Raw genomic sequence first — 24,424 nt, 5'->3', positions numbered from 1 at the left:
GATGTTCAGGACACGTTGACCCACAAAATGAGGGAATTCACTTTTAATGCAATTCTTCTACAATTCTTCTACTACTAAGGCTTCACAGTCTTCAGTATAGATACAGACATGTAAAGTAGCTGCTATTAACCAGTGTCAAACACATATTGGCCTGGAAATACACTCAGCAATCCGGTCAACATGCAATAAAGAAGCTCCACCTCTTCGCATCCCGTAGGAGTAGACTTACTTCCTAGGACAAGATAGGCTCTCTAGAGTTACTATTCTCAAACTTTGTGGTTGAGAAATAACCAGTCTTACCAAATAATAAGATTAATAGTGGCCCATGAAGGGATAAGCTGAGTGCATGCAGGCGTTTCATCAGCACTGTGAATTTTACTGGAGTGTTACTGGTGATTATTAATGGACAAACTAGGCAGTATGTCTTACACTGTGAAGTTTGCCAGAAACCAAAACCATCTACTATGGTAAGGCCACTGCAATCTTAATTGGGAAAGGCAGCACAAACCTACTGGGTCATTTACCTGGATCAAGTTTAAACCAATAAATACACATGAATATATATTGGTAATGGCGGTTTCTTGCAATCATTACTTCAGTATCTGATAACAGGTTGCACAGTCGAAAATGATTTGTACTTAGTAGTTGTGTGGAACTCCTACCTTTCATTCAGACCAAGAACCATCTCTTATCTCTGGGATATTAGCAGAAGTGCTTGCTGAAGGGGGAGTAAGCCTCCGATTCTCATTTCCCGTAGGCCCAGTTCAAATAGAGTTTTGGGAGAGCCAAAAGTATGCTCAAACAAGCAGGGACAACGAGTTTCCAAAGTAAGGTTGCAGCATGGCTAAGCAGCATTTATAATGTACAGAGAGTTTTGTAGAATATGCCAATGCCTAGTTTGTTAAAACACACACCTTTTGAAAGTTATCTAGACTCATAATGTATCTACCAGATCCTCCAGATCCTCCAGAATGTGTGAATGCAATTAATTAAATACAATTTAATTGATAGCTTACCTAATGAAACCTGAGAGAGGCTGCTACAGGCCCCTCATGGTTTGCAGTGATTGCCTGTTTACCAAAATTTGGAAACATTGTGGCATTGGGAACGCAGGAAGATTTCAAAACTCACCTATAGGAAGCTGTGCCAGTACTAGCATCAAGGGAGAGGTGTGGCGCAGCAGTCAGAGCAGCTGACTCCAGAGTGTAGGGCTCACGGTTCGATCGTCAGTGTCAGCTCTGTTCAGCATCATGTGACTCTGGGCAATAGCTAACTTAATCTCCCCAATGCACCTGGATACCCTTAGGAGTGATAAGTTTGCACTTTACAAATGTGTGGAATTTTACTAGCAACAAACGTAATGCAAATAGTGATTTGGCCACTGCTACCAGCGAAACTAAAGAAACTACAGGTGTTCATTGATTGAATAAAGATGTGTTGTGTGACCCATCTTGTTCAGCCGACCAGGGCTTCTTCCAAGGCTGCCACAAACAGTCCCATCAATGATGCAGAATGTGTCCTACTCAAAACCCTCTATATATGAAGCTTCTGGGTCCTAGCACAGAACATCAAGCTGTAGACACAGAATTGCCTGAAAATGATATATCATCATCAGCACCACCACTAACACTGAACCTAGACCTCACTGAAAACTCCCTAATTCTGTGCGAGAGTTTTGTTGTGAATGATGTAGCTGTAGAAGAGTCAAATTATAGATTTGAAGTGACTTTTGAGAAAACCCACAGAAAAATAGATGGATAGAATGTAGACATACTATGAAAAAAACACAAGGTCCCCACAGCCTTATGTTGGATAATCCTGACATTTCTGATTCGGTTAATAACTGTGGTGATCTTAATAAGAACGTGTTAGGGTTTCAGGTTGTCTAGGGTATGCACCTAAGCCAGGCAGAACCAACCACACAAGTCAGGGTAAGGGAGTTACACACCCAAGATAGCCCCTGCTCACCCCTTGGTAGATTGGCATGAGCAGTCAAGCTTATCTCAAAGGCAATGTGTAAAGCATTTGCGCAACACATACACCAGTGACACAAAAAATACACCACAAAAGAGACACCTCAACAGTATTATATAAAAATATGTTTCTGTATTGCATATAAAACATAAACCAAAATCACAAAAACAAATAATCACTTTGTCAACTATGCAATTGTCATAACATCACCGTTAGTGCAATACGATAAAGATTTATATGTTGCACATGTCACCAAAATATCACGAAAGGCAACATTACTGTGCATATTATTCCATCACATTTTATGTCACTCATCATCCTGACTGTGCAAGGCATAAAACGACATATCCCCGTGAGCATGAAATGCAGCATGTAATGAAACATGAATCATCCCAATGGTGCAAGCCCGAAAAATGCAACCATTCAAAATTTACATAATTACATCAGGACTTAAAATGCAGCAGTTAGGTTACACAAGAATCACCAAATATCTTTTTAATACATAAGCACATTGTGTGCAGAATCTCCTGTGTGTCTTTTACGTACAGTATGGTCAACTGTGGGGCACTGGAGCCCCAGCACACCTACCACAGTTAATCCAGTAACTTTAATGGTAACCAGGACAGCAATCATTTAAGTAGGAGAACTCAGTCGAGGACTCAACCCTGAATTTCCTCCAATGCAGATATGGACCCCCAAGGTATGTCAACAGGGGGTTAGGTCCCACACAGTGCTGATTTTGGTGGGGTGCTCTACTCACAGCATAGTACAAGGCAGCAGACCACGAGCACGCGGTGCAGCCACTGCCACAAATGCAGCCTTTCTTCTGCCACAGCACCCGTCCCTCAGCTTCCTCAAGGAGGGTGGAGCCAACAGCGCTGGTGTACCAGCTGTACTGCTTTCTCCTCAGTGGCTACAGGGCCTCGCTAGACTGCGGTGCAAGTTGGTGAGTGTGCCAACTTGTCACATGATTTCGATGCTCCTTAGTCAGTCAGCTCCCCCATCCCCATCACTCAGGCCCTTACCGAGGCTCCATCACTGTCTCGGGCCATGGTGGAAGCCTCGCTATCCTAGCAAACTTTCGTGGTGCTAGGATGGCCTGTAGCCCCCAGGTGGGATCATGTGACACAGGATGTTTTCCTTCAACACTGGGGTAAGTTCGGGACCTCCCTAAGCAATGCTGGAAGTTCAGGACCTCCCTAAGCAATGCTGGAGGTCTCACGCTGGCTCCTCTCCTCTCATGGCTGTCCTGCAAAGCACCAGAGACACGCCAGTCTTCAAATCAAAGAGAGAGTGCTCAACCCGCGCTGTCAGCGACCAGGGAACTAAGAAATCAATTGCTCACCACGTGTTTCCTCTTCAAGGCCAAAATGAAGTGCTCACCACGCACAAGTGTTGGAAGTCCCAAGTACACGCTGGGAATAGACTTATAAAAAAACATGGAGGGGGCAAACCACCCAGTCCCTGGAGAATAACTCGGAAGCACAAGAGCAGGGAACAAGCAGCTGGCCACAAGCAGCAGGTCAGCATTTCAAGGTCCTTGAGGCAATGTGGTAGTCCTTCTTGAAGCCCAGCAGGCCACAGATCATCTTCTGTACTTATACTCAAAATGTCTTTGATGCGGAGGTAACTTCAAAATAAATCTTAGAAGTGCATAACCCCCCCATTCAATCCCAGCTCTGGCTCCAGACATCAATAGGGGGTAAATGAGCCTTTTGTGTGAGGACAGGGCCCAGTATTTTACAAATGTAAGTGCACCCCACCTCCTTCTTTCTCAGCCCAGGAAGACCATTCAGTATGCAGATGAATGCAGCTGCAACCCTGTTACACCCAACCCTTCCTGTGTGATGGCTGTCTGGAAAGTATGCACAAGCCCAGCTGTCACTCTGCCCTAGATGTGGATTGGAGTCAGGCTGCAAAGCACATATAATCATAAATACATGGAAATGCCCACTTTCTAAAAGTGGTATTTCTTAAACAGTAAAGAAAAATCCACCTTCACCAATAAGCAGGATTTATCACTATTCCAAACATGGTAAGGCTTCTCATTTCAGATCAGAAATTACCACTGAAGGGAATTCCAAATGCAAACCTATGAGAGGTGCAGGCCTCACAGCAGTGGGAAACCAAATATGCTGTTTGTCACTACCAGGATATGTCACACATTGAAGGCACATGTCCTACCTTTTACCAACAGAGCACCCTGCCCATAGGGATACCTAGGGCCTACCTTAGGGGTGATCTTTGTAAAAGGGGAGTTTCAGGCTTGGCAAGTAACTTTGAACGCCAAGTCAAGGTGGCAGTAAACTGCACACACAGGCCCTGCAGTGACAGAGGCCTCAGACAGGTTTGAAAGGCTTCTTCTGTGTGTGACGCAAGCAGCTCTGCAGTCCACTAGTAGCATTTAATTTAGAAGCCCTGAGTAAATGGGATACCACGGCACAAGGGACTTACATGTAAATTAAATTTGCCAAACAGATGTAAGCCATCGTACCAAAGTTTAAATGAGAGAGCACATGCACTTTAGCACTGAATGGCAGTGGTAAAGCACCCAGAGTCCTAAAGCCAACAAAAACAGGACAGAAAAATTACAAGAGGAAGGCAAAAAGTTTGGGCATAACCCTGCAAAAAGGGCCAGGTGCAACAGGACTGTTCATAGTGAAAACGTTCCAGTCATTTAGGAGCCTGATCTGGTAGGAGGAAAATCAAACAAACATGAAGGACGGTACAGAGTCACTTGGAGTGTGTTGAATGAATTTCAAAGTAGCCTAATATCCCCCTGTTGCAAGATGGTGTCTTTCATGAGGGCATGGAACAGCAAATCCTGGGTTCGGCAGAGATTATACAAGTGTCACACTATTTCCATTTGAATGTAGATGACATTTTATCTCCAGGGCCATTCACCCTTGACTGGGAGGCTTCTACGCACAGTGCAGATCCTCATCTCACAGAGGACAATTACTAACATTAATATTGTTTGTTTTATTTACATATATCCAGTGCTACGAGGACATTGTTTCATCATCACCAGTAGGAACACTGCGCCGTGCCAAAGTGGGAGTTACCTCCAGAAGAAAGAAATAGGTGCACGTAAAATGAAACATTTCTTTTGCATTATTCTTTGAAAATGTCATCTGTATTTCTTTGTTTATAAAAAGAACAAACTGTGTATTGGAATATGATGAACTGTTCTAGTCCCACTGGGACTACAGGTGAGTTTCTTTAGAGAATGTAACACAACTACATTGAATGACACATGTACGCTGGAGGTGTCCATGGGACAAGAAATAATGGAAACATTCATAACCACTAAAAATGATATATATTTAGTGAGAATTGAGAAAGGTTGCTGTTTTTTTTAAAGAGTCTACAGTTACTTAGTGAGCGCGAGTGAAACAGCTGTTTATTGTTACCACTATAGCTCCATCACGACATATAAACTCTGACATGTAAGCTTTGACAAATTAGCTGCCATAGTTTCAATATTATTGACATAGAACATAACATTAGAATGAGCAAATTAATAATACGCAACACGTCTTTCACACAGTGTGATACAAATAACACAGCTGTTACAGACGGCTCACACTTTAGTGTTTATTAACAGTTTAGAAACTATTTTCCATGCTCTAAACAGTATTGGTTGATAATGGAATATTAAATGCATTCAAATAAACATTAGAATTAAGGATGTGTGAAATCTGTGTAATTTTCTTTCGTGTAATTATGCAAAATGTTGGCACAATTATGCATAATTACGGGAAAGCTCTAAATTTGCATTAAGTGACAACCCAAATTGGTGTAATCCTGTTCTGGATACCCTTTTTTTAAGGTTGCGTAACATATTGAAGTGCATTTCGGCACAAATAGAAAGTGACATTGTTGAAATGGGGAACGGAAGGACACTGGAAAATGATCTGAACTGGGGAATGCAAAAACGCAACCTAGACATTCAGCTGAAAACTGCACTCTGGACCAAATAGATGTTCTGTTTGAGGAGGTGAGGACCTCCTGTCTACCAAGAAAAAGGGAAAAATGACAGGAAAGAACAACAAGGGAAATATGAACTCTTACCTCACTAGCAAACCTCCCACGAGTGTCAAACCGGCGTGTACCATCGCTGTAGCCGATACCGATACATCTTTGGCTACTATGGCTCGCCATTCTAGGCCTTCGGTTGTCCAGGAAAGGAGTTCTGGTACAACCATAACCACTTTTGCTAATGTGGAATGTGAGAAGAGATTCGGAATTTTGGGGAGTATAGATGAAGAAAGACCTGCACTAAGTTTGCAACCCACTCCCCTTAACAACACTCGAGGGGTGACTCTAAAACACAATTAACTATGTTAAAGGATGAGATAATGGAGTGAAAAGACAATATTAGCAAGTTATTCAAAGATCTAAATGATAAAAATGGACAGCTTGAATACCCTGTTTTTAAATTGAATTCCTAATCTCAGCCAGCCCATGAGGGGCCCAAAAACATCAAGTTCTCTTTTAATTGACACCCCAAATACTGATGTACCCCCTGGGAGGAAGATGGATTCTCAAACCGTAGGCAATTCCTGACCAGGTGGGGCTCCCTTGACAACATCTATCATTGGGAACCCTGGGTTGAGAGCTTGGGTACATTTTGGGGGTGCACACAAACATCTACCCAACAGACTGGGAAAAAATATATTGCCAAGGGGATCACACTCAAGTGCTCCTGCCAACATGCATATACATTTACACATTTACATTTACATTGACACCATGCCCAGGAATCCAAGGATTCGTTTTAGGCAGAATGGTGTATATATGATAAATGTGCCAAAACTTGGGGGCGCTTGGTGGCACGCAACCAATATGGCCGCATGCTCATGAGGCTCTGGACACTTGGCATATTAGTTTGACTTTTATCCTGGGTTTAACGAGCACAGAATTTTTCCACATTACAGTAATCGCTTCCTGATGTGAACAGCTACCTGCCGTTCCGAGCTCAGCCTCTGAAGGTGTCTCCCGACGCAGATATCAGCTGAAGACAACCGATGCTGCCTCTGTGGTGATTCGCGGATTGCTGTGCTGGCTAGGAGAGTGCGAAGGATTCACACGTGGCAGCTGGGCCGCACAGCTTGCGATAAAGCCGCGGACTGTCTCCAGCGCTGCCAGCAACTTCGCCTGCGATAATGGACTCCACGGCGGTGAGCTCGCGCTCTTTGGCACTTGCACACAGCATCTGAGGCGACCGGGGCCTGCACGCTCTCCCCAGCGCGGCGCCCTGTTTCATTGCCTTGGCACTCATAACGGACACTGCCTGACTCCTCAACTCTCTTGTGGGGTACTGCGGCTTTTGGCACCCTGTGTTCCCCATGCTCCACGCCCTTGTTGAACTGCCTCCATTGGTGTCGCCCTGGGTGAGTGCAGAGAGTGAGTGACCCTTGCGCTCACACTCTGGGGCGGCCTACTTGCTGCCACTTACGCTGGCCGAACCACCTGTCGCCATTATTTGCGGTCGGCACCTGGCGCTCTCCTCCTGATCTATGTGGAGACTGTGCTCTTTGCCATGCTTATTGGGATCTTGACGGGGCCATTTGCAGCGGATCTACAGCGCCATTATCTTCCGGCAGTGCTCCTAGCGCAGACCCTGTAGGCACCCCTGCCTGTGCCTCAGTATTTTACCGCACCGCATTCTATCCCTGAGCTGGAATATGTACCTGAGTCTGCTGCATGAGAGTGAGTCGCGCTCTCCTTTCCCCCTTATTTTGCTTTCCAGCGGAATATTGCTTGGCTGACCCACTGAGGTAGCTGCCCTTTTGCTGTTCTGGACACACTGCATCCTGACTCCTCTCCAGTGGCCGCCCTTTTGGTCCAATACAATCAGGGCCCCTCGCTCCTTCTGCCCAACGGCTGCCATTGCAACTGGTCCTTCACATCTGCTTCTTTGCCCCGTGCTGCTGACCTGTTGCTTCCACCTGTTGGAGCTAGCATGGCATCCTTCTGTTGTTCCGCCATATTGTCGCCGTTTCTGCCGTGGTGGAGCGTAGTTGCCTTCCCTTCATGCCAGGTCAATTTCTCCGGAACACCTTCAGCGTGGGGAAGCCAGAGGGCTGCCAAACCAAGCTCCCCTTCGATGCAAAGAGAACTGTCACCCGCTCTAGCGCTGAGGACACAGACCCATCGGCCAACGCATCTTCCTCTGTCTCTCCACCAGATCCAGAGGATGAGGTCAAATCCCTCCTGCTGGAAATGCAAAGCAGCCTGACTGACCTCTCCAATAAAATGGATTCCATGAACACTCGCATGGACCACATAGTCCTAAAGGTAGAGAAACATGATGAACGGCTTAAGGAGGCAGAAAGGCGTATCTCAGACTCGGAGGACACCACCTCGCAGATGACCCAACAAATAGCCCAGATGGATAAGCTCCTCAAGGTAATCGCGGCCAAAAACGAGGATTTGGAAGCTAGAAGTCAGCGAAACAACATTCGCGTTACCAGAATTCTTGAGAGCACAAATACTGGCCGAATGGAGGACTTCCTTGAACGTCTCTCACGCACCACCTTCGGGGCAGACGCCTTCTCCTCTCAGTTCATTGTGGAGCGGGCGCATTGCTCCCTCGGCCCCCATCCAGCTCCCGGAGCTACCCCACGGCCGATAATTGGGCGCCTCCTAAATTACAGGGAGAGGGACGCTGCTCTGAAACTAGCCAGAGACCATCAGAATTTACAGATTAAGGGTGCTCATTTTTCAATCTACCCCGATTTCACGATGGCGGTGCAGGAGGCCCGCCGTAAGTTTCTCCCGGCCAAGCAAAAACTCTGCAAGCTCCAGATCGAGTGTACCCGGCTCATTTGAGAATCACCTACCGGGACAAACACCACTTCTTCACAAATGAACAGCAGGTGGACGATTTTCTTCCCACTGTCAAAAAGAACAACCCGGCGAGAGAGTCCCCGGATCGTCTCTCCCAATCCCCATCATTGAGTGCTGACTGAGCTTCATTCTTCTTGTCCATAGACGCTCTTTCCATAATGGTGTACTTGACTCAGTTGTAGTTTGCCTTTATCCCTATGGAGCTCCCCTGGCCTGCTGTGGCCCTGGCTCTTCCGTTGGGAGCTCAGAGTGCGATGTGAAACTGTCTGCACTCTCACTACAACCTTTTCCTTTTGGACTGAATCGTTCCACGCCCTCCTCTCAAGCCGCAGATGAGTGCTGATGCTGCATGGATATTGACTGTATAATTCTCACTGTTGCATGTTATTGCCTTGTTACTGCTTGTGTTAACGTGAACTGTTTCCCAGCTGATGATGCATTTTTCAAATGTACTACTCTATTGTCGCTCTAGGTTGTTTGACCTAAGTGCCATATTAGCCAAGTACCCTCCCCCCCTTACTTAACACTATTGTGGGAGGCTCTCATAGCCCACTGGCGTACCCCCGCATGGGAGATCCCCTTAGATCGCTCTTTTGAATAATGACTTTTTCCTTATTGCACTGTTGCAATGTTTTCGCTGTTTTGGGTGAAGGTCGTACTGCCGGCACATTTGGGGTGCCGCTGTGGGTAGGGGGAGGAAGGAGGGATTATGCTCATTGTTCGTATTGGTCTTTCATCCAATTGACAGGCACAGAATTTGCACTACGACACACATGGTATTATATCTTCTACAGACCGTTCCTTAACCTTCATAACGAAGTTCCTCATGCCATAACACCCTGAGCCCCCTATGCCTTAATCTAATCTCCTGGAATTTTAGAGGCCTCCGAGATCCTCTGAAATGCAGGCAAATCCTTTCCTACCTGGACAGACATCATGTACACATAGCGGTACTGCAGGAAACCCACCTCGACCCTTCCCGCTCCCCCACGTTTGCTTGTAAATGGGCCATGGCACGTGTTTTCTCCTCTTACTCCACATACTCCAGGAGGGTGGCAATCCTGGTTAAGCACAACTCAACCTTTATCCTGGGTGGCACACAGCACGATCACATGGGGGCGCAGCTGTATACTCTGGGGCACACTTGGAACTGGGTCACGATAGTGTGTAGCTACGGCCCAAACACGGACGACCTGGATTTTTTTACCACATTATGGGGTCGTATTTTACAAGTCAGATCTACTCATTATCTGGGGGGGGGTGATTTTAACTCTGCTTTTAACCCAACGATGGACAGATCTAATCCTCTCCCCATCCACTATACCAAAACGCAGGCCGCCATGCAGGGCATACTTTCAGCCCATGAGCTCACCGATGTCTGGCGCCACCTTCATCCCGGGGATAGGGAGGGTACCCATTATACTGCTCTCCACGGCTCAGGGCCCGACTAGATTGCTGTGTGGTCTCCCGTGGCGCTGTTTCCTGGGTTGAAAGTGCCACCCATCTAGCCAGGACTTATTCAGATCACTCACCAGTGCTCATCATGATTGCCCCGCCCGATCTGCGGTCTACTCTCCGATATGGTGGCTTGCTCCAGAGGCCTTGCTTGACACGGTGTTCAGAGCAGAGATTGGGGAGGAAATCACTTCCTTCTTTCAGACCAATATAGACTCAGTCTCTTTGGTGGGGGTGGTGTGGGAAGCCTTTATGGTTACAATACACGGGGTTTGGATGGCCAAAAGCTTTGGGGTTTTGCGTGACTTGCGCCGTACCCTTCATAAACTAGGGAACATACTCAAACAGTTGGAGACTGACCTCTGGGGACCTAACTCGGGCCAGTCCCTCCCAACATTTAGAGATAAAATAACGGAATATAAAGAAACAGCTGACTCCGAGGCGCGCTTTCACGGGAAATATTACATTGCACGTAAATATGCCGAGGGCAAACGCCCAGGCAGGCTGCTAGCGCAATTGATACGATGCCCTAGATTCGCCAATTACGTTCTTGAGATTAAAGACTCAGATGGTATACAACACAGGGACAGTCAGGACATTCTACACACCTTTACTGACTTCTAAACCACCTTGTACAGCACCTGCAGAGCTGAGCCCCCTGATTTTACCTCCTTCTTGCAAGATATTACTCTGGGCTGGCTGGTGACGCAAAGCGGGAGTTCCTTGCGGCACCATTTGAAAATGATGAAATACACAAGGCAATAATGCAAATGCAGTCTGGGAAGGCCCCGGGCTCTGACGCCCTTCCTGTAGATTCTTATAAAGCTTAAATCAATCAGCTGCTTTCTGTTTTTAAACTCGTCTTTAACGAAGCGCAGGAGCTCGGTAGTTTGTCCCCTCCATGAGATTGGCATTGATATCGTCCCTTCTTAAGCCTGGCACGGCTGCTGATTGCTGCGACTCATATAGACCTGTATCCCTAATTAATACTGACACCAAAATCCTCGCAAAAATTCTAGCTGATCGCCTCAGCCTATTAATGGACAAGTTGGTGGTCCCCGACCAGGCTGGTTTCTCCCTGGCCGGGCGACCTCATATAATCTTCGCACGCTTTTCTCCACTCCCCAAACGTTAGACCCGAAGATTCCCCTAGCCGCTGTATTCCTCGACGCCACAAAAGCGTTTGATTCGGTGGAATGGGACTACCTCTTTGTAATTTTACAAAACATGGGCTTTCCGCGGGGGTTATATCTTGGGTTCGCCTCCTCTACTCCGAGCCTGTAGCCAAAGTCCTTATTAATGGCCACTCCTCACCTCCTATCCTGATATCTCATGGCACCCGGCAGGGGTGCCCGCTGTTGCCACTTCTATTCGCTCTAGCGATTGAACCCCTTGCTGCTAAAGTCAGACAATACCATCACGATAAGGCCCTCCGCTGCCCACTCAGACATATCCTGATTTCCTTTTATGCGGATAATATCATGCTATATGTCAGGGAGCCCCAGACAAACCTTAATCCATTGCTTCGCAAGTTTGTGAGATTAGGGGGGCTATCTGGGATCCATATAAACTGGTCCAAATCTCAACTCTTCCCCCTTACCTCGTCAGTTTCGGAATTCGCTCCGAACTTTCCGATTGAGTGGTGCCCTGACGAGGTTAAATACCTTGGCATCTGGATCTCAGCGAATCACGACAAATTGATGCGTCTTAATTACGGCCGTGCCCTAGATAAGATAAGGGACAATGTCAAGTGCTGGATCGCCCTCCCGTTATCCATTGCAGGCCGTATATCTTTAATAAAAATGGTTATCCTCCCTAAACTTCTTTATTTATTCACAAATATACCCTATAACCCAGTCAGAGCCTTTTTTTCGATGCTCTGGACTGAACTTATTCGCTTCACCTGAGGTGGTAAACAACCCAGAGTGCAGTGGAACATCCTCACCGACCCTACGTGCAAGGGGTTTCGACATACCCAATTTTGACTCTATTACATCTGTGAGCAAGCCCACTACTCACACTTCTGGTTCCACCACCCCAGATACATGCCGCAAGTGGCCGACGAACACTGGCTATCGGATCCCATTCCGTTAGACGTCGCCATATTCACTGCCAGCACTACACATGCGGAGGCTTCGTCTCCAATCACCAGTACTGTTCAGGCGTGGCAGCATATTGTTGTGCGCACCCGTGGCCCCTATGCTTTACTCGCCTTTGCTTCCCTTGACATATCACCCAAAAATTCCAGTCCTTCTGGAAGGAATATTTAACCCCATCCATGCTCAGGACGGCTCCCGGCCGTCATAAGTCACGGTAGTCGTGTGCTCATGACGGCCGGGAGCCGTCCGACCGTTGCCGCTCCGCCCACGCGCGGCAATTCGCCCTGTGCGGGCGAATTAATCAGTGGGCGGAGTTTGGACGACTCCTGGCCATCATGAGCACACGCCCACCATGATTTATGACGGCCGGGAGCCGTCCTGAGCACCTGAGCGCCACGCCCAGCCCCGCCCCCCCTCGCACCGCGGCGGAATTTGCCCCGCATGGAAGGGGTTAAGAAAACTCTAGCTAAATATGGGATTAAGACTTGGGGAGACCTTTACCTCCAAGGCAAATTCCGAACCTCGCAACAACTCTTCTCCGTGCGACACCCCTCCCCCATGGACATCTTTTTTTATATCTGATTGTGGTGGGGATTCAAAGAACATACTCCTTCCTTCCCCCGAGAGCCTCCGGAGGTCGCCACACTTTGTCTAATATTGGCCAGTGACGCAGCACCTCATCTAGTTTCCTCCCTTTACCATTCTCTATACACACTCAGTGTACCTCACAAAATACTTGCAGGGATAAATGGTCTGCAGAACTGGAGCTAGCTATTACTGAGGAGCAGTGGACCTATTGCTCCAAGCAAACGGAACACAGCACGTCCAGTAGCCGCCTCGGGATTCTTCATTATGAATACTTACACCGTACATATTATACACCAACTAAACTCCATCGCTTTAAGCTGTGAGATGATGATTGGTGCGACCGATGTGGGGATGCAGGCGCTGATTTACTTCACCTGGCGTGGTACTGCACTGCTGTGCAGGAGTATTGGCTCCAGGTAGTGGAAGCGCTGGAACAGATGACATTGCTATGCCTCCCACATACTCCCCTTTTTTCTCTTCTTGGTTATACTGCAACCATAGCAGTGAAACACAGAAAATTTGATTCATTTTGTCTCCTTCTCGCCAAACGGCGCATTGCGTGCTGATGGGGTCGGGGACGGGCACCTAAATTGAAGGAATGGATTCGGGACATAGTATTCTGGCAGGACCAAATGTACGCATTTGCTGACCTGCTCCCACTAACCTCCCGCCCTTGGGACAATTGGGGACCCCTCACAACATATCTGCTTACACACCCTATTGCTAGCTTCGACAACACACAGCCTGACATGGTGCCATCCCCTTGAGCCCTCATATCCTCTACAAGCTTCTCATTATGGTTCTTCTCATTATGATGCCTCTGATGACTCGGTGTATGGTTTACTTGCTCACTGTGTTTTATTGGCCCTCAGACCTACTTTGCTGGTTTATTGTACTTGTTCCATCTGTACAGTTGTAATGATACCCTGTCTGTACTTATGTCTGCCTGCTTTGTATTTTGAAAAAGTATGAATAAAATATATTTTTAAAAATGTGACAAAATTTCCAGGCGGTGCCAAAGAAAGGAAGGGATCCTTGACCAACAAAGTCATTCACCGGCTTCTCAAAATTCGTAATTGTAGATAAATCATAAGGGAAGATATTGTAGACATACATTGCCACACTCATAACCAGTCTATCTACAACCATGTAGGAATACGGCTTGTCAACAGGCTTATTGCTCTGGAACAAAGATTCAGGTTAAATAATGGGTTGAGCACAAGACTGAAGGTTAATCCCCCACAGTTTATGCCAGCAATTTAAAATTCCATTCAAAATATGCACAGGTCTCACCCATGCTTAGCCCCAGAAAATCCTGTTTGTCCCATCAACTTCTCGGAAGTAAGTTGACCACTTAGTAAATACAATGCTAGAGCAGGAACACAGGCTAGGGAACCATCAAATTCACTATCTAAAGCCTATCCTGAGTGCATTGAGAGGGTAGACACAGTCATCAAGGGAAAGGATTACCTGATCCCAGCTGGCTTCTTAACAGTAGTGGAGGAGCCTGAACACCTTTGAGACTCTTCTGCACCTCTGTTGGGGCCAAGCATTCATGCTGATCCTCCTCTAAAACTATTTTCCTCGAATATAGCAGGGTTAAAAGCTAAATCGAATGATCCAGAACCACATCATATTGTGTTATTCCATGAGACTTGGGCCATAGAACCAGTGTTTAGTAAGCATATCTTTCCTTCTCGAATAATGTTATACCATCTAAGGCAGCAAGAGCCTCTGGAGGCTTGTCAATATGGTTGAAAATTGACCTATTTAGCATGGTAAAGGTAATAGTGACAGATAGCAAAGATCTTCAGACCCACTGCCATCATTAATATCTACATACGCTCTCTTCCGGACAACTCACACTCTGGCACCATTGCCAAGAAAGTGACATGCTTGATCAACTACACCCCACCTAGCACAAAATAATCGCAGGTGACTGTAACACAACAGTTGTCCCAGGGGAATCTTTATCCTCCTTGACCCGTGATGAGGATGAAGCATGGGGCGGGGTACCCTCAGTTTTTGTGGACTTTGATTATAGGCAGAAGTAGGCGGCCAAACAAATCACTGACATTCCAGTTATGCATGGGTTAAGGGCTGCGAATGGCCACACAGTCTCTGATATTCCCTGTAAACCTATTTTCAAAGGAGGCCACTACACAAGTAACAGCGATTATATATTTTTTGACATCAAACTTTGGTCTGATGTGGTGGACATGGAGGTAGGGCTATGAATGCACAATGACTACAATGCCCTGTCTGCTCAAATTCATCACAGTCTTATTATCAACACATACTTGACGCATAATGTACCTATTAAATGCTGTCATTAGTACAAACACTTGGAGGAACAATAAATGGGACTCAGTCATCAAGAACGACACACTTGTTAGTTAAATATATCAAACATTTTTTAAACTCCTTGGACCATATGAACAAATAGACAAGAATTTGATTAATTTTGTCAGTTTGCACTGTGAACTATCGGCTCAATTAAAGCAATATCTTACTAAGGGGGAGTTGAAGTGTCAAATCCATGGTTGATGCTCTGGTTGGTTCACAGAGACTGTAGGCTAGCCAAGACAGCTCTGTTGAGTGCAATCAAAATGAGCGATAGAAGGAAAATAACAGTTGTGAGGAAGCTCTACGGGGAAATCATGTGTGCCAGTAGGAAAATGTGGGAGGAAGCTCAGTAAAACGACCTGATGGAAGCACTCCAAAACATGAACATTAATATTAACTAACGGGGGCTGGTCTGTCGCTTTCCAAACAGACTCTGCTGTGCAATCCGAGCTGTGGGTAAACCACTTCTTTAATTTATATGAGGAGCGGAGATGCTTAGTCTGAGAAAGACCTGACTAGATGCTCTCAGGTAGGGTGCTGACTAGACAAAAGCATAGAAGAGCCCCTGGTCTTTGGGCTGGATGAGACAGAACAACCTATACGCCAGATGACGAGGGAGAAAGCAGCAGATTGAGATGGTGTTATCGGGGATCTGTATTTATCCCAATGGGTTTCTTATTTAAACATGCTCAGTAATGCCATTGTGGGAGGATGAGGACATTCACCCTTCCTGGATAGAAGCTATTATCACCCCCATCCATAAGAAGGGGCTGAAGGACATTCCAGCTAATTCTCGGCACATTAGCCTTATTGATAACAGTCCAAAACTTGTTTGCAGGCAGGTCCTTTCTAGGATTCATACAAGGATCGCTGACCATCAAATCCTCACAGGCTTTCAGGCAGGGTTCAGAAGCAAGGTCAGTACGCTAGATCAGGTGTTCCGCTTCAAGACAAAATGCTAGAAATATGTATATGAAGTAGGACCATTTATATGTGGCCTTCATTGATTTGAGGGCCGCTTTTAACCATTAACCGAAGGAAAATCTCTGGAAGGTGTTGGGAAAGTATGGAATCCCAGACAATCTACTGCAAAATATAATAACCAGACATACAGAAACTTTTGCGTAAGTAAGATGGTGCGCTGATGGAGATCTTACCCCAGAAATTTCGTTCAAGCATGGAGTAAGGCTGGGGTGCATTTTGGCCCCCACTCTCTTCAGCCTATATATCAAAGGAAATGTGGAGTGTGTGGTCACTTGTAACCATGACGCCCCAAAATCTGTGGAAATCAGTACTCCAATACTAATGTTCGCTGACGATACGCTGCTGCTCTCCAGAACTCCCATTGGCCTCCAGGTCCTTCTGGATCAGTCTGTCTTCTTTTGTCAATCTAGGGTCCTTAAGATAAATGCGGAAAAATCCAAATGTTTGGCGACAAAACCCCACCGTTTATTTAGGGGAACGTTGACGGTGGAAGGTAAACCTGTTGAACAAGTTAATAGCTTTGAATATTTGGGTGTTGGACTTGCTGACAATCAGTCATGGGCCACACAGATAAAAAAAGCAACACAGGGCTTCTGCTGTTGTAAAAGAATGTAAACCCACTTTCAGCAGAACAGTTTCACCAGTCCTCGAAGTTTACAGGGCAATCTGGGGCAATCTATGGGGCAGAGATATGGAGTATTACTGATGCTCCCTTAATGGTTCTAGACGAAAATACATTTATTAGGTAATTTTTAACTTACCGACAAGCACGCCCCTGTTTCCAATCCGCTTTGACCTAGCATTGAACAGGGTGGACTTAGTGGTACTTTTAAAAACATAAACAAACATGGTTCTCTTATGGACAACAGTGGAATTGACTCCTTGCCGTGAAGCTATTATTGACCTCATTGAGCTAGATAAAAGTGTCGCCACTCCCAGGCTCAGATCGATCAAACGCCTCTGTGCACTTATTAAAATGGAGGATCTGTGACAGACACCTGAGCTAATGGAAAAGGTCACATCCAGCAGAGTGAATAATATTAACTGGGGTTGCACCTTATCTAAGACATGGAATGATCATAGCGATGAGGACCTCATTGCAAAATTCCTACTCCACAAATGCACCCCTAGTTTTGAGCAATACGTGGATAGGATTAGGCCCAGCCACACAAAAAATCTCTATGTAAGACTTAGAATTGTCCCTTAAATCGTTTACAGCCATATCTGCCATGGATACTACTTCGCCATTTGACCGGCCTTTCTGTCCTTTGACACCTGAGACAGAAGAGCGTTCTTTATTGTTTTGCCCTGGCTATTTAACTGTGCGGAAAAGGTGGATTGCCCATCTATGCAGATTAGTAGGCATTCAACATTTCCGGGCGGTATATAGGCTCTTGATAAAAAGGCAAGGTATTTAACCTGGGCCTGGCGAGTTAGATCGAGGAAAATTGTCAAGAGGCAAAACAACTAGATGTGGCTGAATAACCATGGGCCTACATTTTTTTTTTTTTTTTTTTTTTAAATCAACCGTGAGGTGTCATTTATCTATCCAAAGTGGCTTTCTTTTTCTTACGTAAGCTACTGGTTCTCGCTGATTTTACTGCATACTTTATTATTATCTATCTGTGTTGTATGTTTGTGGTTTTTCATAATGAAATAAAGTAAATTGTTGAATAACTTCGGAACAGACTGTTCTAAAAAAAAAAAAAAGGAGCAAAAAACATGAGTCCCGAACATTAATTGCTTGTGTTCTATCCATTCACCTCCTTCTGGTGCTCCTGCAGAAGGATTTATTAACCCGAGCGACTCCTCTTTACATCATATAGCAAAATGGCATAATTGTGCTGTAATGCTGTGAAAAAAAACATAATACAAAATGCATGAATTTATGTGAATTACATCTGCATAAATGAGATTTCATCCAGGCCTAGTTGTGGCCCACACTCTCTCTTAACTAATGGGAGCGTAACGATGCCAGAGACTGTCAGGTATATTTAGTTATTGTTGTAGTGAGTTCTGGCATCCTTTCTCCACATGTGCCCACACAAAAGGAATGCAACCACAGATGGGTTTTGACATGAATCCCAATATACAAAGAATTGTAGACAGGGATTTGTGCCCAAATCCTGTGCCTCCTTGAGGCAGGCATGATGAGGAGAAATGCTTTTATATCTCCTCCTTTTCCCCCGTTGCATGTGTGCTGCACTCTACAACATGCATACAAAGAGAGAAATGCCTTAAAGCAAAAACTATGCTATAAGCAGTGATAGGGCACTGCTCCACTGTTCCGCTATCCCACCATGAAGTCAACTCAACTTTTGGTTCAGTGATGTCTGTGCATCAAGAAGAATCCTAAATCTAAATGTGTTCTTTTCTTCATTTTTATTTAAAAAATGTAAACAAATCCTTTATCTAACAATGGAAGAAAAAGTTAATCAGATAATATATTTGCGCTGCACAAATAAATGGGGTGTTGATTTTCCAGTCACATTGAGAGACAGCTAGCAGGGATGGCGGCTCGCTGTGGCAGGGACGGGCTGGGAACGCAAACCAGTCCTGGCAATTCAGCTGGACCAGCCCGGGGATGGGGGGGGGGAGGTGGTTGCTAGTGAGAATCACTGCTGCTGCTTTTGTTACAGGCGGTTGCTATTGTAGCACTGCTGCATAACTGGCCCCCACCACTCAAAAACTGGCCCCCACCTTTGGGCCCAACGGGAAAACACCCGTTGCCCGCTATGGCCAGTCCGGCCCTGCGCTGAGGTAATAACGAGACATAGCTGGTGGAATGGAGAGATATGACATCATAAGGACATCATATGGCCGAGGGTTTGAATAGGCTAGGTATCCATACAAATTACTGGATGTTAAGAATGTAAGTGATGATTCTTGGAATACATTTATGGCGTTTATAGTTTGCATTGTTTTGTATTTGACAAAATGATAAAGATGTAAAAAGAAATTATTGCACTTCACGAAAAACGCTGTTGTCTCTATAAATGTTTATATAACACACCGCACATACTCATGCGAATTTGGGGACTTGCGGCATTGGATCAATGTTTTACTTTTGTAAGATCAGTTGACCCTCACAAATGAATGGTGAATGGTCCATGTGTGCAAAGCAACCCCAAGGACATCCTCCAGAAAAATGCATGAAGGTGTAGCATCAGCAACATTCTAACTCTAAAGTCATATGTGGTCTTGATCAATGGCATGACACCTTTGCTTTTTCAGGGAGAAGAGTGGGCGTGTCTGTATTTGTTGTGGTTAGGATTAGAGTTGCTGCTGCAATTGCTAGAAGCCCTATAGTCTACATGACATTATAGGCAGTCTGTATGCAAAATGTGCCATTTACTTTCCCTTGGGCCCATAATGGCAGGAATAGCAATAACAGAGTTTAACACCCTCATCAAAGTGTGATAACTAGTATTAATGCCTAGGCTATAATGCAGTGACACTTAAATAGCGATCTTTCTTTTCTTGCTGTGTTTTCTTCCACAATTAATAAAAACTGAGATTGGTATAAATCATCTTGCACAGGCAGTGTGCTCTCAGATTAAAACATTCAAGAGTTTCCACGCCATAAGGGGCTAAACCTAAAGGAATTCTAAATCAGTCAAACATACAACACATTTCAACCAGTCTGGTGCAACTTCACAAAAAATGCTGCAAACTGGCAGTGTCGACAAAATATTTACTTTCCAGAGCAGTGTTTTGTGCTGGAAAGTAGCCGTAAAACTAACAACAATAGCGCTTTGCCCTTTCAGCACAAAACCGGAGCTACGCAGCATACACACACCTTTTTACAATCGAGCAAAGGTGTTTACGTGGTGCTAGGTAGCCTTAAAGAGTAAGGGGCTTTTTTACAAGCCCATTGCGCTGCCGGTGGGTCACTTTCTTTTGAGGCACTGGCATAGCAATGGGCTTGGCCATGTTTGCAAGGCCACATAAAGTCATCGCATGACTTTTCATGGTCTTGTAAATATGGGTCCCTTTCACGCATTACTCTGTGTGAAAGGGACGATCCATGGATGTTGCCATGGGTGTTACCACGCAACATCCATTGAAGTTGGGGCCAGATGTACGATGGAAAATTGCAGGCGCAAATGGTTTTACAACCCGTTTGTGCATGCAATTTTCTTCTGGGCCATCTACTAACACTCTTTTGTGACTTGCAATTAATTTGCGACTCGCAAAATAGTGTTTTGCGACTTGCTATTAGGAAGGGGCTTTCCCTTCCTAATAGTGACTCGCAAGTGAGGTACGAATGTTTTGCGACCACAATTGCGGTCGCAAAACACTTGCAATTTTCCGCCCTCTTCAAGAGGGTGGCAATGCAATTGCAAAAGGGAAGGGGTCCCGAGGGGACCCCTGCCCCTTTGCAAACGCAGGTAAAAATATTTTTTAGGGGCAGGCAGAGGTCGCAGGGACCACTTCCTGCCTTCAAAAAATGAATTGAAAACGTATAATTTTCTATTTTTTTTATGCATCCCATTTTCCTTTAAGGAAAACGGGCTACATTTAAAAAAAAATAAAAAATAAATAATGCTTTATTTAAAAGCAGTCCCAGACATGGAGGTCTGCTGACCCCAGAAGGCCACCATCCCTGGGAGAGCCAGCCATTTCCAATGGGGTAACAAATTATGAGGGCCTCTTTAATATTCATGAGGCTCGCATTTTGCGACCCCATCGGGAATCGCAATCAGTGTCTCAGACACTGTTGTACATTTGAAATTGCGGCTCGCAATTAGCGACTCACAATTGAGCACAAATTGTTAGTTGCAATTTCAAATGGTCGTACATCTGGCCCATGATGCAGTCCCAGATTTACAACAGGTGTAGGAATGGTGCAACGAGGAGAAATGCTTTTATTTCTCCACGTTTGTTTCCTCTTTCTTCCCTTTCTGCACAAAAACAATCATCCCCACAGTGCAGGCACCATTGCAAAATGACTCAAGGATGCCTCCGCTTGCGCATGGCAGCCATTTGTGCGCCAGCGCAGGGATGAGTCACATTTTTGTTAATACAACGCATCTCTGTGCTTTGAAAATGACACAGTACTGCGGAGCTAAATGGCTTGCTGCACCGTGCTGCGTCATTTTCTTGTAGATGAGGCCCTGAGAGTGCAGAGAAAGAGAGCAGCAACTCCTTCTCTTATGACATACGGTGCTGCCCTGCTTTCTCCTCTAAGCACAATTCAGCGCATCAACTTTGGTTGCTGTGCTGTGCTGAACATTAAATCTCCCCTATGGTGTGATTGAATAACAATGCCATTGATAGTTAATGTATACGAAATATGCCGCTAGCAAGGTGGCGGCATGGGTAGGTTTATGCTCTTTTCTGGCATCGAATATAATCTTTAGTTAAGGAGTTTTTTGTCAGCAAGGCCAGCTTCGCATTAAATTGAGAACCATTAAATAGGGTCTTAATAACGCTGGGACATATCATCAAGAAACAGCGTTAGAATTATCGCCGCTTTAGCGGCAGAAAACTGCCGCTAAAGCGGCAATAATGGGCTTGATAATATGCCCTTGAGAATTCCCACAGAAGCCCATGTTCTGGTGTCAACATGGGCTTCTATTGGAATTCTCTGCAGCATATTATCAAGCCCATTATCGCCGCTTTAGCGGCAGTTTTCTGCCGCTAAACCGGCCATAATTTTAACGCCGTGCTTGATAATATGCCCCACTGTTATTTGCAGCGCGGCAGCTGTATGGCATGTTGCTATATACAGAAAAACAAAGTTATGTCACAGACTTTTGTATTACCCTTGAATCAGCTTTTCAAGCAGCGCAGCCATTGGCCCTTACACTGGCATCTGTTGGGGTGCACTGCTGTCGATAACAACCCTCGCATGACGGACAGCCTGTCAGCATGCACAGCTGACACGTCCCGGATGTGCACTGCGTCGCCTCTGATGCTGCGAGCTCTGATGCAAACCACATGCGGTGCGAATCCCATTCAGCAAATGACAGGCTCGGAGGTGTACTTGGTACAGTGTTGACACGCTCCGGTATTAACCGAGCACATCTGTTCTGGCTTTCTGTGCCCTCTTCATATCCTGTACATGAAGAATATGTTGAAAAGCCGAATATTTAATCTCAGAGCGCAATCTGTTATCATAATGTCGCCCTGAGTTGTCACTCCAGAGAGTAATATTCCTGAATACGTATATCACGGTGATGGTTCTCTGCGTGCTCAATCTTTCACAGCATTTTGTGCTGAAGGTTCCCATAGCTCTTTGAGGCACGGATAAGTAATATCGTGTTTCTTTTTTTTAAAAAAACACTATTAGATCTTTTGGATAACAAGTCCTAAGACATTAAGGGCCAGATATACATAGATTTTTCCAAGGCGAAGGGCGGCTTGCGACCGGAAATATGCCTTTTTTCTATGTAACAAACCCTGTTTTGCAATTCGGTAACTTATTACCAAGTCGCAAAATTGGTTGGCGATTTGGTATTAGAAAGGGGTGTGTTACGGGCATCCCTTCCTAATAGCGACTCACAGTAATCTGTGTGAATGTTTTGCAACCAAAATACGGTCACAAAACATTCACATTTTATTGCTTTATTGGTAACTTATTCGCAAACAGGAAGGGGTCCGTTCCCCTTTGTCAATGTATACAAAAACATTTTTTTAAGATCAGTCAGTGGTCCCACGGACCACTACCCAATCTTAAAAAACATAAAAGCAAACTTTTCATTTTTGTTTTTGAAACGCATCCTGTTTACCTTTAAGAAAAATGGGCTGCATAAAAAATATAGGGGCATATTAACAACAGACATATCGCCGCTTTTCCGTCGCTCTGCGCCGGAAAAGCGGCGATTATGAATTTGCGATATTTACAATGCGCTGCTAACATGCATTAGCGCATGTTAGCAGCAGTTTTCCTAACGCCTCGCATCGCTAATTAGATGCAAGGTAGGCGCTTCTGAGGAAAACAGCATTGAAATACGCGCTAACACGGCTTCGCCATATTAACAAGCCGGCAGGGGACCCGCGAAGTGAAGTCTAAACTCACGCTAAGCCCCCATTATCGCCGATTCTAACGTCTGCAAAAAAGCAGACAGCCTTATTACATATGGGATGTGGATTCTAAAGTTGAAACCACACTTCAGTTTCAGCGAGCTCTACTCTTATCGCCGACAATTCATCTCCGGATTTCTAGAGTTAATGGGGTTATTAGCCGCTATCGCTGGATTTCTTATCGCCATTGTGATAAGCGTTGATGATACAGCGCTATCACGGCGATGAAATCCATCGATAGCCCGCGATAAGATAAACATCGCTAAACGCGCTTAGCGATGTTTATCACTATTCGTTGTTAATATGCCCCATACTAAGATAAAACAAGCATTGGCATAGCCAATAGGTCTCGCCTTTGGGACCTTATAAGTGTTTAGCCATGCAACAGTTGCATAACAAAATACTTAATAAGGTCCCAAAAGCGAGACCTATTGGCAATGCCAGGCGGCCCTGCGGTGGCGAAAGTGAAAGTAATCTCGGTAAAGTGCAGCGTGCGCGCCCGCGCACATGCACTGTAGCTCTAGGCTGGCCTGGTAGCACTTTTTGGAGCCCTCTCAATAAGTCTCGCCAGACCAGCGCATGCGCTGGGTCAGGCGAGACCTAAACATTGCTTTATTTCAAAACAAACACAGACATGGTGGTCTACTGGCCCCAGCAGGTCAATATCACTGTGTTTTTAGCGCTTCCCATTGGGTCGCAAATTGAGAACTACCTCATGAATATTTATGAGGTAGGTGAATTGCAACCCTCTGGGATTTGCAAACAGTTTAACCCCTTCCCTGCTCATGACGGAACCGTTCCGTCATGAGCCACGGTTGCCGTGTGCTCATGACGGAACGGTTCCGTCATGACAATCCTGTTGGCGGCCGCTCCGCCTGCGCGGCGCTGTTTCCCCGCCTGTGCGGGGGGACAACGCAAATGGGCGGAGTCATGACGGAACCGTTCCGTCATGAGCACAGCCCAACCGTGGCTCATGACGGAGCGGCTCCGTCATGAGCACAGCGCCACCGCGCTGCCCCCCCGCACCCCCCAGCACCGCGGCAGAATTCCCGCCGCGGTGAAAGGGTTAAAACACACTGTTGTACTTAGCTGTT

This window comes from Triturus cristatus, chromosome 5_1 (genome assembly GCF_964204655.1).
Source record: "Triturus cristatus chromosome 5_1, aTriCri1.1, whole genome shotgun sequence".
Lineage (NCBI taxonomy): Eukaryota > Metazoa > Chordata > Amphibia > Caudata > Salamandridae > Triturus > Triturus cristatus.
This window is presented reverse-complemented; position numbering follows the sequence as displayed.